This window comes from Pinus tabuliformis, chromosome 5_1 (assembly GCF_031772625.1).
Source record: "Pinus tabuliformis cultivar Carrire ecotype Pingquan chromosome 5_1, CPIR1, whole genome shotgun sequence".
Classification (NCBI taxonomy): Eukaryota; Viridiplantae; Streptophyta; class Pinopsida; order Pinales; family Pinaceae; genus Pinus; species Pinus tabuliformis.
In genome coordinates this window covers 692,166,813-692,184,010 of record NC_142305.1, presented here as the reverse complement: position 1 = coordinate 692,184,010, position 17,198 = coordinate 692,166,813, and positions in this window count along the sequence as shown.

The following is a 17,198-nucleotide window of genomic DNA, read 5'->3' as shown; positions in this document are numbered from 1 at the left end:
ATCAGAGTATGGGCACACAAGTCAAGAACATGTGCCAGGAGAAGATCCAACTATATCAGGTTGTCAAAGCTGGCCAACTCCTGCACCAAGGCAAGTGGCTCACCAGGGACCAAGTTCAACAGAAGTTTCCCCATCTCATGGAGGCACTCAACGCAATGGGGACCATTGTTTCCTAAGGGGGGAGGAATGATCTAGGTGGATGTTGGTGGTCACCCACCTATTCCACTTGGACCCCCACCATTGTCTCTTTCATTTTATTAGTTTCCTTAATTATAGCACAATTTACTATTTTTAGCAGTTTTTTCAGGTCCTGAACTTCCGAAGCCGTTTTGAGGCCGTAAATGACATTTTTCAGGAAACGTGGGGCCAAAAATGGTTGCAGACCAGTGTTGGTCAATTGGAAGTTTTGGTCCTCAAATAGATATTTCTAGTGAGTTATTGTGCGTGTCAAAAAGAGATTGTATGCCAAAGTCACGACCTCGAGACATTGATGTACCAATTTACCCTAACGGGGCCCATAGTTTTGGCGCTTCATCTCGTAGGGTTAGGTTTCTGGATGTTTAGGATTTTCCATTGTTTCTCAATAATAAATAGGCCTCCAAGCCTCATTGTAACACAATTCAGAGAGATGTAGCCACCACATCTCTTCTTAGAGATAACCTACCATTGCCTGAGTTAGTCTTATTTCCATTTTGTTTGTGAGCATATTTCAGTATTTGATATTAATGCAACGAAGGGTTATTTCTGTTGCATCTCTATATTTATGGTTATATCTAAAATTTGTTTTGTTCTTTGGATAAGTGGTAACAAAGAGGTTTTCTCTTTCTCTATTCTTCTTTGCATGTCCCCAACAAGGTTGGGATATAAGGTGTTAGGGCTTGAACTAGTTGGACCTTTTCAAGACCAGAATTACAAATCTCGATGACCTCCATGGAAGAAGAGAAGAAATATTGGGGGCAGGAGATCCTTTCAAAATCATGATCAAAAAATCCCTCGAGTGACAGAGGAATGCGATGATGGACAACTTTGCCCAATTCCTTCAGCGGCTACAAGGGCGACGCATCTTCTTCCAACAGCTACTCTGGAAGCGCAACACCCTTTAAGGTAAGATTTAACTTTGACATCCCCATATTTCAAGGTCAGATATATGCGTACGTCATAGTGTTGTAGCCCCGAAAATCGGGTCGACAATAAGGGCGATACCCACCCAGTCCGGACCTTGGTTGGCAGCTCCTTATCCGTTTGGTATAGGGTCCGACTGGGGATAATGGGACCAGTTTCCCAATCTAAGGGTGTATTTGTGTGCAGAGTTGGATGTTGCTGATCTAAGAATACTTAAAGCTAATCTAATTCAAACTTTTAAACTAAATCTATGCTATTGTAATCTAATGAAAAATAGTACATCTAATCTATGCTAACCTGGGGTGTATTTCTTCTATTATGCGATCTAAAAAGATTTCAAACAATAACTGGTAATAAAGATCATTCAGCTATCATAAGAATAGAAATCAATTAAGATGAACTACTTTGCATAAAAAGTTAGGCAAAATAGTTGTGAACAGCATATCACATAATAAGTTATTCATATATCAGACATAAATAAATGGCTCCACCGTACAAAAGTGCCAAATGGTAACTCACACATTCATGCAATAACATATAAACAACTAAAACTATATATCACTTTCAGAATATAAGCAGAAATGGCCAAGAGATAAAAGTACCATTTATGACTGATCCTACTTATAAGCTTCAAGCAAAAATGATTTATCTCTACTTGTTCTAACATCTACTAAGAGTACAAAAGTGCAACATCAGTAGTAGACATCAAATGCAAACATTAATAAACCTCGATCCATCCATTCATCAAAACCTCCTCTGAGGGTGCAGAAGTGCATGTTCTGAGGACAATTTTTTGACAAATTTCTGGACCCTCTCCAAATGCAATGAGAAGGGTTAAAATACTACTTCCTAATTCTAATAATAGTTTATTTACAAAATTTAGGATGCGGTTTTCAAATGACCGTCCTTTTTCTAATCTAATTCTAGAAGAAAAAAAACATTCTAAATAAGGCTATTTCTGAATCTGATCTTTAAAGTTGCAAGTGTTCATCATGGGCTTGAGGAGAGTCGGCTAGCTGATTTCTGCTCTGAGCTGGGCTGCGAAAACGGAATCTATGAGAGCTGGCACTACTTTTTCGGTCGCGTTTATGATGCATTTCACAATCATCCATTGACTATGCGGCTTGACCAAGTATGCCTAGTAACACTCCCAATTTAATCTGTTTAATGCTTGGATCGCTTTTCCCTTCTCCTGCGCCTTCTGCTTCCATTCTGCTTCCAGTCGTAGTTTATTTGGTAGATACCCCGGGGTGGTCTCTTTGATTAAATTTGATCTGTGCAAATTTTCATTTACACAGTTGATAAGAATGCTTGCCTGCGTGGCCGCTGTCTCCGCTTCTTGTTCCGCTGCCTGATTTGATCGTCCCATTTATCAAAGAGCAATTCTTTATGATTCTCGTTTATTCTGGGTGCACTTGCTCTTTTCCCTTCATCTTCATCCTGCCAAGCCAAGTACTCCGTCACTCGTTTGTCACTCTAATCATAGTCACTCCGCAAGTCTACCACTTGATTGGTGATTTTATCGCTCAGTTCGCAATAATGACTCCACTGTGATATCTTACGTCCCAACTCTTCCTGTTGCTGCAGTAGTTGTTCATTTAAGCCAATAGACTCTGAAATAAATTCTGTAATCTTAGGCTCATCTTTATGCATTTCTTGGAAAATTTGTAATTGTTTTCCTTTCTCGTCTAGACTTCTTTGATAGCTTATCTGCATCTGCTGAAAGTCTTTCTGCAACTTCTCGAGCTGTTTGTTAGCTTCAATATTAGCATTGGCTTGTTGCAATTGTTGTTGTAGTAGCTGTATTTGATCTTCTTGTTCTTTCAATAGTTGCTGAACTTCCGATGCCTTGTCAATAGTTGCAGAAGCATATGCTCCTGCGATCTGAGACAACTTAGTGAGATTTTCAGATGGGTTATTGTTGGGGTCTTTCCATAAGACGTCCAATTGTTCAGCATCTTGTGACAGTGTATTTTCTAGTTTTCTTTTCTTTCTCTGTCTTCTTACAACTGCTTTATGTTGGGGACTATAGAATACGTCCAGTGGAGGAATTTCTTCTACATTAAGTAGAAGCTCAGAAGGTGGAGCGATAGGAATGTGCTCCGTTTCTGTGACACTGCTGACTATGGTCGAAACCACTTCTTGTGCTACCTGTGTATTGCTCACAGGCATTCTTGGGGCTTTCCCTTCAAGATTGATCAGCTCGTTGAAGGTTTCCCATTCTTTGTCTAACTCTGTCGTGACGGGTGGCGTTTTAATGAGGAGAGGAGGGACATCTCTTGGCGGAGAGGCGATAACATGCTGTTGCGACATTGCACTTGACTGAGTCGTGTCCTTAGCTGTTTCTTCATTCTTGCCTTGGTCACTTCTAGACCCTTTAGAATGTTCAGGTACTCCTTGCGCAGTGTTAGATTTAGATCTGGAAGTGCTTGAGTTCCCACTGAGGCTAACGCTTGGAGTCGGTTCTCTGGCAGGCAGTCGCAGCTTTTCTAAAGGAACACTGGCCAGTCTTCTTTCCCTGTATACCATGAATTTTTGGAGGTCATCTGGAGACAATTTTGACTGAGCTTCCCGTAAAATTTCCTGGAGTGAGCGTTTATTCTGAAATAAATCATCAAATAAATCCTTCTTTCCAATGAATACCTTTATTTTGACATTCGTTGTGAAATCTTGAGCAACTTCATTAGGGTCAAATGGCCTTGCTGGGAATTTAAATAATTGTAGACACGTCACATTCTCCACTTGGTGAATGCGTGACCTACATCGAACAATGAAAAGGCCCCACAAGCTACAGGAAACTGAGGCCATATGGCCTTCTTTTTGTCTTTTAGGTCCTTAGTTAGGCCGCCTTCTGAACAGGTTTGATAAGCAATTTCTCGAGCCAGCAGTTTGTCAGGAATATACAAGGGCAGGACATGAGGAGGGACGGTGATTCCAGATACTCTAATATAGGTGAACCATTCTTCCCCGAACCATCTTATGATGGGGATGATATCCCCTGTGCCTCGGGTGAGCACCTCGGGGGGTCTTCATCATACATCATTCTATACAAGGGTAAGATAAGCCGTGACAAATCTAGTAGAAATGTGGGATGAACTGAGAATCCCACAGTACCTTATGATAAACATGGATAGGTAATGGGTCCTGGGTAGTCCATTTCCAACCCATAATGGGAAATTTAGACACATAACAAATAGAATCCATAATATATGCAGATAGATAAAAAGGAGGATAGATCCTTTGAGACAAGGATCTCTTAGACCGGTAATTGATAAATAGCCGTGTATAATTTATCAGAAAAGATCTTGGCCCAATCCATAATATCGGCATTTGTGGCAGCATCTATTAATGGTAACCATTCAGACGAAAACTTATTGATATCTGGCATCCCAAATAATCTACAAAGCATGGCCGCAGCAAAACAATACGGAGAGGTGAGGGAACCAGTGCTGTACATACCGTTTTTGTCTCTCTTGAGAGGTTCCTCTTTTTTGGACCAATCTTTGGTGGTCTCTGATAGGTCTGGGTTCTCCGCCACAAATTTCTTAACTAATTGTGCATTGTAAGTCGCCTGCAGTTCAGGAAGATGATACATAAGCTTTAAATCTTGTGCAGCGAATGATCCGATGAGCCCTTGTCCTTGAATCTTGAATTGTCTGTCGTTCATGTCTGCATTGTCAAGTATCCACTTGATCATATCCGTATATGGTAGAATTTTGGGTCTTGCTGCTATTCGATGAAGAAATGAGCATGCTAGCTCTTCTAAGGACGCTTCGGAAGAGCGTTATGAGCCCGCGACAGCAGTAACCTTCATTATTCTGGGATTCTCCTCTTCAAGCAGTCTGTACATGCTTTCCCACGTTGATATCCCTGCGTCTTTGTTACAGGCTATGTCTGTATACAAAGGTGCCATTTCCTTCGTCTTTTCATTCACCTCAGAGCCCTGAGCTCTATTTTTCTTTCCCATTTCTTCCTGCGTATGGTTGTTTATCGTCTTTCGCTCTCCGTTCCTGCAGCTCACAAGTGAAATGGAAATGACTGATCAAGAAAGGTGGTGGGAGAGTTTTAAATGGAGCAGATATATCAAATATGCCACCTTACGTGAAGTAATTCTTTACAAAAGCACGCGTCTACATTTCATTTAATAGCTGACAACTAATCCCTTTACTATCATTAAAAGCGCATGATCTTGAGTCAGATTATGGTAAGTGGCTTTCCTTGAATAGTGTGCCCGAAGGATTCGTAATGAAGTGATTTAATGATTTGCCTACGTAACATCGCAGATCGCACCATCGCGGATTACGCAAACACACAAATATAACATCGCAGCGATCGCAACATCGCAGATCGCAGAAGTTTTATGCTTGCCAAATCTTGTCAGCTCATTTTCTGCGATATGCGATCTTGCGATCGGTGTTATCGCAGATCGGTAAATCTTGAAGTTTTTCCGTTATGAGTGTTACTTTATTGCGATGCGATATATTTCTTAGCATGAGGGTCTTGTACATACCAATATTATAGCGAAATGGAGGCACTTCCTATCCTTTTTTGCAACGCGGCTTTAAAGATTTTTCCCTTATCATAGACTTAGGTTTTAAAATATTCAAAAGATCTTCCTAAGTTTACAATGGTAACATTATTTTGAAGAAAGGAAACTCTTGCTTTTCCTAATTTTTAACTAAGGGTCCCCATTCATTTAGTATTTTGGAAAACACTTAAATGAAAAAGGGGGGGGGGGTTGTTGCTAGCCACAACAATTGGCGATTCACTTGGGAGAACCAGTTATCTCTGCATTTTCTATTGAATTTTTCAAACTTCCGAAACAACAAAAAAAAAAATTCAGAAAATTAAACTTTATTATAAAAAGATAAAGCATATTATACTCCAAACTGTCAATGATATTTTGTTTCAACTTCTTTCTTTTTAATTGTTTGTTTCCTCAGCTTGTCCTTGCATTTACACCAGCCATTACTTGGTCTTGTAAAGATAAAAATAAAGTCTTCCCTGTGTAGCAGCTTTTCAAATATGCTCCTTTGTCGCAGGTAGAGCCTCTGCTGCCAGCAGGCGTCCATAGCCTCGACAGGGTTACCTATTACCCAGTAATGATCCTTTATCCTGTTTAAGGTGATCTACAACTTTCAAAGAAAAATCCAGATTGACACTTTTTCTTTTTTATTCCTAAAGAACAATGTCTTGGTTTGGTAGCCAAATTATGACACAGTCATTCACTTGATTTACACTTTTGCTGAACAAGTTGGCTCGTGATGAGACCCCTTGTCTTGTGATTTTAATAATCTTAAGTCGTTGCCCTGTTTTGGTGGACAGTAATGGCAAAGTCAGCAAAGTTTATAGTATCTGTGATTATGATAAGCCGGCTCGTGATGAGACCTCTTATACTTTGAGATATAGTGTTTCTTGGATTGTCTCTCTGAATGCTGCGATTTTCTCTAACAGGGAGGATATCATCGCTTTCCTTAAGAAAGTTCTGGATGACAATAATAGAGATTTTTTGGAAATGGTTGTTTCTACAGGGATCCTTATTTTGTTATTGATACCTTTCATTGTACTGATATAAAACAATTTCTTCACTAAGATTGCTTTCGTCAAGTTTTTTGGAAGTTGAAACTAGTATCATATCTGGTTTAAAGTTTTTAACTATATCTATTAATAATAAAGATCAAGTTTCTAAAAAAAAAATTTGCTATTTATACAAGCAAAAGTTCAAAATCTGATAGAGAAATGGTGTCTTTAGTAAATGACAAATGTTTTTTTTCTAGTTAATACTAACCTAAGTACCCACGGGGGATTTGAACCGGTGACCTATCGCAAGGAGTGCCTTAACAGCGCACCCATTCACCATCAATCCAAAGCCCCGTGGGCAGTAAATGACAAATGTTGTTAACCACAGCAAATTTTATTAGGAAACAAAAACATTTAAAGAAATGAGAGGTTGAAATTCCCTAGGATTATGTACATAATAGGGATAATCTCTTCTCTTATTTTGCCTACCAATACTTAAAAACCAAATTATCCACCTAATAACCTAGCTAAATTACTCCTACTCCTATTCTAATTATACACAGAAAAATTAACTAGGTAAAATGATATTTCCAGTGGAACCATCTTTTCATTTTTATTCCTACACGTATGTACCTTTTAAACATCAGTGTTGAGAACAAAGCTTTTCTTGAATTGTGAACATTGGATGTGAAATTAGAAAGTGTAACTTCAGTCGAAATTTTGTCTGAGATTTCTTTCGTATGAAATCTTTTGTCCAATTGGATACCTATTGGATCATAAAAATCGGGATGAATTTCTGTTATGGATTGGTGATCATGTAATAGGAAAGATGACAAGCCAGGTTGCGAATATGATTTTTCAGTTTTAATGGCCTGTAATCCATTAGGCGTAAGAGTCAAGCTTTTAGCAATTTCTTGTAAAAGGAAAGTTTCCATATATAAATCACTAAATAAATTAATGAGGAATAGATAGAAATTTGTGACAAGAGATTTATCTATTAACGCGAATTGCTGGCAAGTTTCCAAAAATACTTTCTTTCGTCGATGATGTCTTGGAGGACATAGAAGTTTTTTAAGGAAGTTTGATATTGATTGATCTTGGAATTGAAAAAGTTCTATACTTCCTTGACACAATCTAGTTTTCCAAAATGGTAGCACATCTTTCGAATGTTCTTTGATAAGGTGCTCAGTATACCATAGTAATCTATCAAAAGTCTGAAAATTTAAAACACAATCCGATTTTGTACAAAATGAGTGCAAGTGAGAAAGAATGAAATGATTATCTGTACAAATAATGTTACAGCACAACTGGGATTGACTTGAAATATCTTCTTTTTCACAAGAACTGGCCAGAATTATGGGATCCGAGCAATTTCGAATTCTGTCTTGTGAATCAGAAGACAAGTTATGATTTTGAACAGGCATGGGGGTTTCTTCATGATATGAATCATAGATCGGGGTATTGTCTTGGATAGTAAAATCATGCAAATGATCCTTTACTTTGGAATGAGGATTGACTGATATGATTCTTGAATTAGAATATCTCTCATTATCTGAGCTTTGTTGAGTTACTTGAGATAAATCAACAACATCATTGTCATCAAAGTAGCTATCATAAATGATTTTACAGGTTTCCCTAGATTTCTCTTTTTGATTGAATATTTTCAGACAAGGAAGGTCAAGTGGTTCTTGTTTGAAAATGATCAAAGGATGTTCTATAGCTGTCTTTTTATCTTGAAAACCTAATGATGACTTATTTGAGTAATCCTCTGTACCTTTTGAGATATCTTTAATATTGAGAGGGGAAAAATTATCATCACTAAAAACATCAGGATAAAGAGAAAAATGCGATTCTGGAACAATGCATTTGAAAATATCATCGTGGAAAAATCTTTGTTCATCAGATTCATCATAGACATCGGGCTTTAGATCATACCTTTGTGTACTGATACTTTTCGAAAGAGAATTAGTTTGTTGTTCTAACCTTGGCATCTGCATTTGTTGACTTGCAATGATATTATCTGACCTTGTATCAAAGTCATCTCCTGGTTCCAAGGCAGGCTTTCCTCCATCATTCTCGCTTTCGTCTTCTTGCATTAGAGCATGCATGTCTCCTAGGCTTTGGGAACCTTCTCCATCATGAGTGATTTGTATATTCAAATTGGAATTCTCATTCATATTAGAAGAAAATGAGACACAGCTTGGACTAATTTCTGCTGGATCGGACATAGGAGGCAGGGAATGCTCAGCATAATCTAAAGATTCTTCATCCGTGAGTTCACTTTCAAGATCATACTCTAGACAATTAAGATGAAATCGCATATTAAAATCCCTAACAGATTCATCTTGTTTCCGTAGATAATCAATTTCATCATATACCTGGTCATAGTCATAACAATCAAATTTACAAATGAAAGTCTTGACGAATTGGTCCCAGCTGTGAATTGAGGCAACTGGGAGGGTTCTACACCATTTTCTAGCTTCCGCCGTGAATGTAAGAGTAAAAATTCTGCATAAAACGCCTTCATCAATTCTTTGAACGTTCGAACTTGAAACTCTTTGAATAAATTGAAGAGCATGATTAAAAGCAGAAGAATTATTCTTACCATTGAATTTTACCTGAGACAAGAGTCTTACCACTTCAGGTGGAGTGTTGGAAGAGGCACGAACATGGATGCAACTCCAAATGGGAAGTTTGTGAGCAGCCATCCTAATTCAAATGTTACAATTGAAAACCATTCCAACAGACACTATGTTCAGGCCCTCCTTCTAGCGCCAAATATGTTGAAGCCCCGAAAATCGGGTCGACAACAAGGGGGATACCCACCTGGTCTAGACCTTGGTTGGCAGCTCCTTATCCGTTTGGTATAGCGGGTCCGAATGGGGATAATGGGACCATTTTCCCAATCTAAGGGTGTGTGTGTGTGCAGAGTTGGATGTTGCTGATCTAAGAATACTTAAAGCTAATCTAATTCAAACTTTTAAACTAAATCTATGCTATTGTAATCTAATGAAAAACAGCACATCTAATCTATGCTAACCCGGGGTGTATTTCTTCTATTATGCGATCTAAAAAGATTTCAAACAATAACTGGTAATAAAGATCATTCAGCTATCATAAGAATAGAAATCAATTAAGATGAACTACTTTGCATAAAAAGTTAGGCAAAACAGTTGTGAACAGCATATCACATAATAAGTTATTCATATATCAGACATAAATAAATGGCTCCACCGTACAAAAGTGCCAAATGGTAACTCACACATTCATGCAATAACATATAAACAACTAAAACTGTATATCACTTTCAGAATATAAGCAGAAATGGCCAAGAGATAAAAGTACCATTTATGACTGATCCTACTTATAAGCTTCAAGCAAAAATGATTTATCTCTACTTGTTCTAACATCTACTAAGAGTACAAAAGTGCAACATCAGTAGCAGACATCAAATGCAAACATTAATAAACCTCTATCCATCCATTCATCAAAACCTCCTCTGAGGGTGCAGAAGTGCATGTTCTGAGGACAAGTTTTTGACAAATTTCTGGACCCTCTCCAAATGCAATGAGAAGGGTTAAAATACTACTTCCTAATTCTAATAATAGTTTATTTACAAAATTTAGGATGCGGTTTTCAAATGACCGTCCTTTTTCTAATCTAATTCTAAAAGAAAAAACAACATTCTAAATAAGGCTATTTATAAATCTGATCTTTAAAGCTGTAAGTGTTCATCATGGGCTTGAGAAGAGTCGGCTGGCTGATTTCTGCTTTGAGCTGGGCTGCGAAAACAGAATCTATGAGAGCTGGCACTACTTTTTCGGCCGCGTTTATGATGCATTTCACAGTCATCCATTGACTATGCGGCTTGACCAAGTATGCCCAGTAACACTCCCAATTTAATCTGTTTAATGCTTGGATCGCTTTTCCCTTCTCCTGCGCCTTCTGCTTCCAGTCGTAGTTTATTTGGTAGATACCCCGGGGTGGTCTCTTCGATTAAATTTTCTCTGTGCAAATTTTCATTTACACAGTCGATAAGAATGCTTGCCTGCGTGGCCGCTGTCTCCGCTGCTTGTTCCGCCTGCCTGATTTGATCGTCCCATTTATCAAAGAGCAATTCTTTATGATTCTCATTTATTCTGGGTGCACTTGCTCTTTTCCCTTCATCTTCATCCTGCCAAGCCAAGTACTCCGTCATTCGTTTGTCACTCTGATCATAGTCACTCCGCAAGTCTACCACTTGATTGGTGATTTTATCGCTCAGTTCGCAATAATGACTCCACTGTGATATCTTACGTCCCAACTCTTCCTGTTGCTGCAGTAGTTGTTCATTTAAGCCAATAGACTCTGAAATAAATTCTGTAAGCTTAGGCTCATCTTTATGCATTTCCTGGAAAATTTGTAATTGTTTTCCTTTCTCGTCTAGACTTCTTTGATAGCCTATCTGCATCTGCTGAAAGTCTTTCTGCAACTTCTCGAGCTGTTTGTTAGCTTCAATATTAGCATTGGCTTGCTGCAATTGTTGTTGTAGTAGCTGTATTTGATCTTCTTGTTCTTTCAATAGTTGCTGAACTTCCGATGCCTTGTCAATAGTTGCAGAAGCATATGCTCCTGCGATCTGAGACAACTTAGTGAGATTTTCAGATGGGTTATTGTTGGGGTCTTTCCATAAGACGTCCAATTGTTCAGCATCTTGTGACAGTGTATTTTCTAGTTTTCTTTTCTTTCTCTGTCTTCTTACAACTGCTTTATGTTGGGGACTATAGAATACGTCCAGTGGAGGAATTTATTCTACATTAAGTAGAAGCTCAGAAGGTGGAGCGATAGGAATGTGCTCCGTTTCTGTGACACTGCTGACTATGGTCGAAACCACTTCTTGTGCTACCTGTGTATTGCTCACAGGCGTTCTTGGGGCTTGCCCTTCAAGATTGATCAGCTCGTTGAAGGTTTCCCATTCTTTGTCTAACTCTGTCATGACGGGTGGCGTTTTAATGAGGAGAGGAGGGACATCTCTTGGCGGAGAGGCGATAACATGTTGTTGCGACATTGCACTTGACTGAGCCGTGTCCTTAGCTGTTTCTTCGTTCTTGCCTTGGTCGCTTCTAGACCCTTTAGAATGTTCAGGTACTCCTTGCGCAGTGTTAGATTTAGATCTGGAAGTGCTTGAGTTCCCACTGAGGCTAACGCTTGGAGTCGGTTCTCTGGCAGGCAGTCGCAGCTTTTCTAAAGGAACACTGGCCAGTCTTCTTTCCCTGTATACCATGAATTTTTGGAGGTCATCTGGAGACAATTTTGACTGAGCTTCCCGCAAAATTTCCTGGAGTGAGCGTTTATTCTGAAATAAATCATCAAATAAATCCTTCTTTCCAACGAATACCTTTATTTTGACATTCGTTGTGAAACCTTGAGCAACTTCATTAGGGTCAAATGGCCTTGCTGGGAATTTAAATAATTGTAGACACGTCACATTCTCCACTTCGGTCAACGCGTGACCTACATCGAACAATGAAAAGGCCCCACAAGCTACAGGAAACTGAGGCCATATGGTCTTCTTTTTGTCTTTTAGGTCCTTAGTTAGGCCGCCTTCTAAACAGGTTTGATAAGCAATTTCTCAAGCCAGCAATTTGTCAGGAATATACAAGGGCAGGACATGAGGAGGGACGGTGCTTCCAAATACTCTAATATAGGCGAACCATTCTTCCCCGAACCATCTTGCGATGGGGATGATATCTATCTGTGCCTCGGGTGAGCACCTCGGGGGGTCTTCATCATACATCATTCTCTACAAGGGTAAGATAAGCCCGTGACAAATCTGGTAGAAATGTGGGATGAACTGAGAATCCCACAGTACCTTATGATAAACATGGATAGGTAATGGGTCCTGGGTAGTCCATTTCCAACCCATAATGGGAAATTTAGACACATAACAAATAGAATCCATAATATATGCGGATAGATAAAAAGGAGGATAGATCCTTTGAGACAAGGATCTCTTAGACCGGTAATTGATAATAGCCGTGTACATATTATCAGAAAAGATCTTGGCCCAATCCATAATATCAGCATTTGTGGCAGCATCTATTAATGGCAACCATTCAGACGAAAACTTATTGATATCTGGCATCCCAAATAATCTACAAAGCATGGACGCAGCAAAACAATACAGAGAGGTGAGGGAACCAGTGCTGTACATACCGTTTTTGTCTCTCTTGAGCGGTTCCTCTTTTCTGGACCAATCTTTGGTGGTCTCTAATAGGTCTGGGTTCTCCGCCACAAATTTCTTAACGAATTGTGCATTGTAAGTCGCCTGCGGTTCAGGAAGATGATACATAAGCTTTAAATCTTGTGCAGCGAATGATCCGATGAGCCCTTGTCCTTGAATCTTGAATTGTCTGTCGTTCATGTCTGCATTGTCAAGTATCCACTTGATCATATCCGTATATGGTAGAATTTTGGGTCTTGCTGCTATCCGATGAAGAAATGAGCATGCTAGCTCTTCTAAGGACGCTTCGGAAGAGCGTTGTGAGCCCGCGACAGCAGTAACCTTCATTATTCTGGGATTCTCCTCTTCAAGCAGTCTGTACATGCTTTCCCACGTTGATATCCCTGCGTCTTTGTTACAGGTTGTGTCTGTATACAAAGGCGCCATTTCCTTCGTCTTTTCCTTTGCCTCAGAGCCCTGAGCTCTATTTTTCTTTCCCATTTCTTCCTGCGTATGGCTGTTTATCGTCTTTCGCTCTCCGTTCCTGTAGCTCACAAGTGAAATGGAAATGACTGATCAAGAAAGGTGGTGGGAGAGTTTTAAATGCAGCAGATATATCAAATATGCCACCTTACGTGAAGTAATTCTTTACAAAAGCACGTGTCTACATTTCATTTAATAGCTGACAACTAATCCCTTTACTATCATTAAAAGCGCATGATCTTGAGTCAGATTATGGTAAGTGGCTTTCCTTGAATAGCGTGCCCGAAGGATTCGTAATGAAGTGATTTTACGATTTGCCTACGTAACATCGCAGATCGCGCCGTCGCAGATCGCACCATCGCAGATCGCGCAAACACACGAATATAACATCGCAGCGATCGCAACATCGCAGATCGCAGAAGTTTTATGCTTGCCAAATCTTGTCAGCTCATTTTCTGCGATATGCGATCTTGCGATCGGTGTTATCGCAGATCGGTAAATCTTGAAGTTTTTCCGTTATGAGTGTTACTTTATTGCGATGCGATATATTGCTTAGCATGAGGGTCTTGTACATACCAATATTATAGCGAAATGGAGGCACTTCCTATCCTTTTTTGCAACGCAGCTTTAAATATTTTTCCCTTATAGACTTAGGTTTTAAAATATTCAAAAGATCTTCCTAAGTTTACGATGGTAACCTTATTTTGAAGAAAGGAAACTCTTGCTTTTCCTAATTTTTAACTAAGGGTCCCCATTCATTTAGTATTTTGGACAACACTTAAATGAAAAAGGGGGGGGGTTGTTGCTAGCCACAACACATAGATAAATGGTTAAATCTACTAGGATATTTTTTGTTCATGATTTTTCCAGCAAGGAAAAGATTACTCGAGATCCTTTCAAAATCTTGCTCGAAGAAGGCCTCGAGCAACATAGGAACGTGATGATGGATAACTTTGCCCATATCCTTCAGTGGTTGCCCAAGGGTGAAGCATATTCTTCCAGCAGCTACTCCGGAAGCACCACACCCTTTAAGGTATGAGTTAACATTGACATCCCCATATTTGTGGGTCAGATAGACGCAGACGTCATAAATAAATGGTTAAATCAGTTAGAACGATATATTTTTTTTCATGATTTTTCCAACCAGGAAAAGATTACTTTTTCCCTTCTCAAAGTTTCCCCCCACATCAAGGACTAGTGGGAAACCTAATGTGAGCAAAAGGATGAAAGTATGCCCTCACTATTTTGGCCGCACCCACTTGGGATTCATTCTAGGACACCATCAAGGAGAAATACTTACCTGTCGGGAGCTATGAGGATAAATACATAAGGTGGACCACATTGTGATAGGGAAGGGACCAAGACATGCAAGAGTTTACAAATTTTTTCATACCCTTCACTTGAAGTTGGGTATCAAGGATTCTGAGAAACATTTTGTACTCAAGTACCGTAGCATCCTACACGGGTACATCCAGGATGAGATGGAGTTCCTAGACATCTCCTCACTTGGCACAACGTACCGATTCGCTGTCAAGATTGAGCAGAAGTTTAAATAAAAGAAGCGAGACTTTGGATCTATGAAGCTAAAGCAAGGGAAAGGTGCCCCCAAACCAAATAACAAAGGACAAAGCCAAGGTGGGGTGACCCAAGACAACCCGTCGAAGCCGCAAGAAAATAATAACACCATGAATTCAAAGAAGGACACATGAAAGTGGTGTGAGTTCCATAAGAGCCCCACTCATAACACAAGTGAGTGTCAGGCCAAGAAATTGCTAGTGGCTGAGTTGAAGACTTCAAATCAGATGCATGTTATGACTCTCAGTTAGAACCCAACAAGAGGAATGACAAAGGGAAGCAGGTTATTGACGTGGAGCCAAGCGCCATTGTTTCCACGACCAAGATCTAGAAGAATGAGCCCGAAGATCCAAAGGAGGGGGACCGCGTCTTTCACTCATAGATGTGGGTGAAGGGTTCACCGCTGCAATTCATTTTTGACAGTGGGAGCCAAAATAATCTCATTTCAGTAGATATCGTAAAGCGGCTGGACCTATTGAACACACCACACCTACATCCATACAACATCGGGTGGCTTCATCAAGGATGAGATCTTTGAGTCAACCAGTAGTGTTGCCTTACCTATAGCATCAAGTCCTTCATAGATGAGGTATTTTGTGATGTTTCTCCTCTTAATGTTTGTGATGTATTATTAGGACAACCATACTTGTGGAAGCGACATGTTGTATATGAGTCGAGACCTCAATATATTATTATTTCTTTGGGTAATATGTTATAGAGGTAGCCCCACCTACTGCCACCTCTTTGATCTCTACTAAGAAATGCAGTAAGATCATCTCCCATAATAGGAAATTTATTTTCTATCTAGTTCACTCTCAAAGTAAGGGGAAGATTTTATCCATATCCATGGCCCTTGGGAAGGGTTCCTCCATGCAGCAGAAGCAGGTTGATACGTTCATGAAAGAATACAAGGACATGTTCTCCTCACCCACAGGGGTACCATTACACTAGTATGTCAAGCATTCGCTTGATTTGACTCCCAGAGCACCTCTACCCAAAGGGCCGATATATCGTCACTCCATTGTGGGAAATTCCAAGTAGAAGCTGCGACATGATCAACATCAGGTGCCACATGAGTTTCAGGTAGGCGACAATGTTTGGTTGAATTTTTAGAAAAAACTCCTTATTGGAGCCTATTGGAAGCACAGACCACTCTGATATGGTCCTTACACCCTTAAGAATGTTATGTGAGACAATGATTTTGAGCGCAACATTCCCCCATTCCTTAGCCTACACCCAATTTTTAATCTGGACAGCCTTCGACCATACTTCCCACCATTACTGGACACATCAGACATTGCAGAATAGCTCATACCAACAGAATTAAACCCAAACTGCATGGAACACGCCAAAACTGATCGGAGTATTGACACACAAGTCAATAACACTTGCCATTAGAAGATCCAACTATATCGGGCTCTCAAAGCTAGCCAACTCCTCCACCAAGGCAAGTGGCTCACTAGGGACCAAGTTCAGCTGAAATTTCCCCATCTCATGGAGGCACTCAACGCAATGGAAACCATTACTTCCTAAGGGGGGAGGAATGATACAGGTGGATGTTGGTGGCCACCCACCTATTCCACTTGGACCCCCACCACTATCTCTTTCAGTTTTTCAGTTTCCTTAATTATAACACAATTTACTATTTTTGGCAGTTTTTTCGGGTCCTAAAATTTTGGAGCCATTTTTAGGCCCTAAACAACATTTTTTTGGGCAATTTGGGACCAACTTATTAGCTAGTCATAAGTTGTAGTCTTCGAATAGATCATTCTAACGAGGTATTCTGCACATCAAAAAGAGATCGTATGCCAAAGTCATGACCTCAGGAAGTTGATGTACCAATTTACCCAAACAAGGCCCATAGTTTTGGCGCTTCATCTCCTAGGGTTAGGTTTTTGGATGTTTAGGGTTTTCCATTATTTCTCAATAATAAATAGGCCTTCGAGCCTCATTGTAACACAGTTTAGAGGCATGTAGCTGCCACATCTCTTCTTAGAGATAAGCTACCATCGCCCAAGCTAGTCTTATTTTCATTCTGTTTGTAAGCATATTTCAATATTTGATATTAATGCAATTAAGTTTTATTTCTGATGCATCTATGTATTTATGGTTATATATGTAATTTTTTGCTTTCCTAATTAATTTTGGATCATTCGTATGAGAGCGGTCTGCTCTTTCTCTATTTTTCTTTGCATGTCCCTAACGAGGTTGGGATATAAGGAGTTAGGGCTAGAACTGGTCGAACATTTGCAAGACTAGCCTCGATCGAAGACCTCAGATGGTGGAAGATAATAAA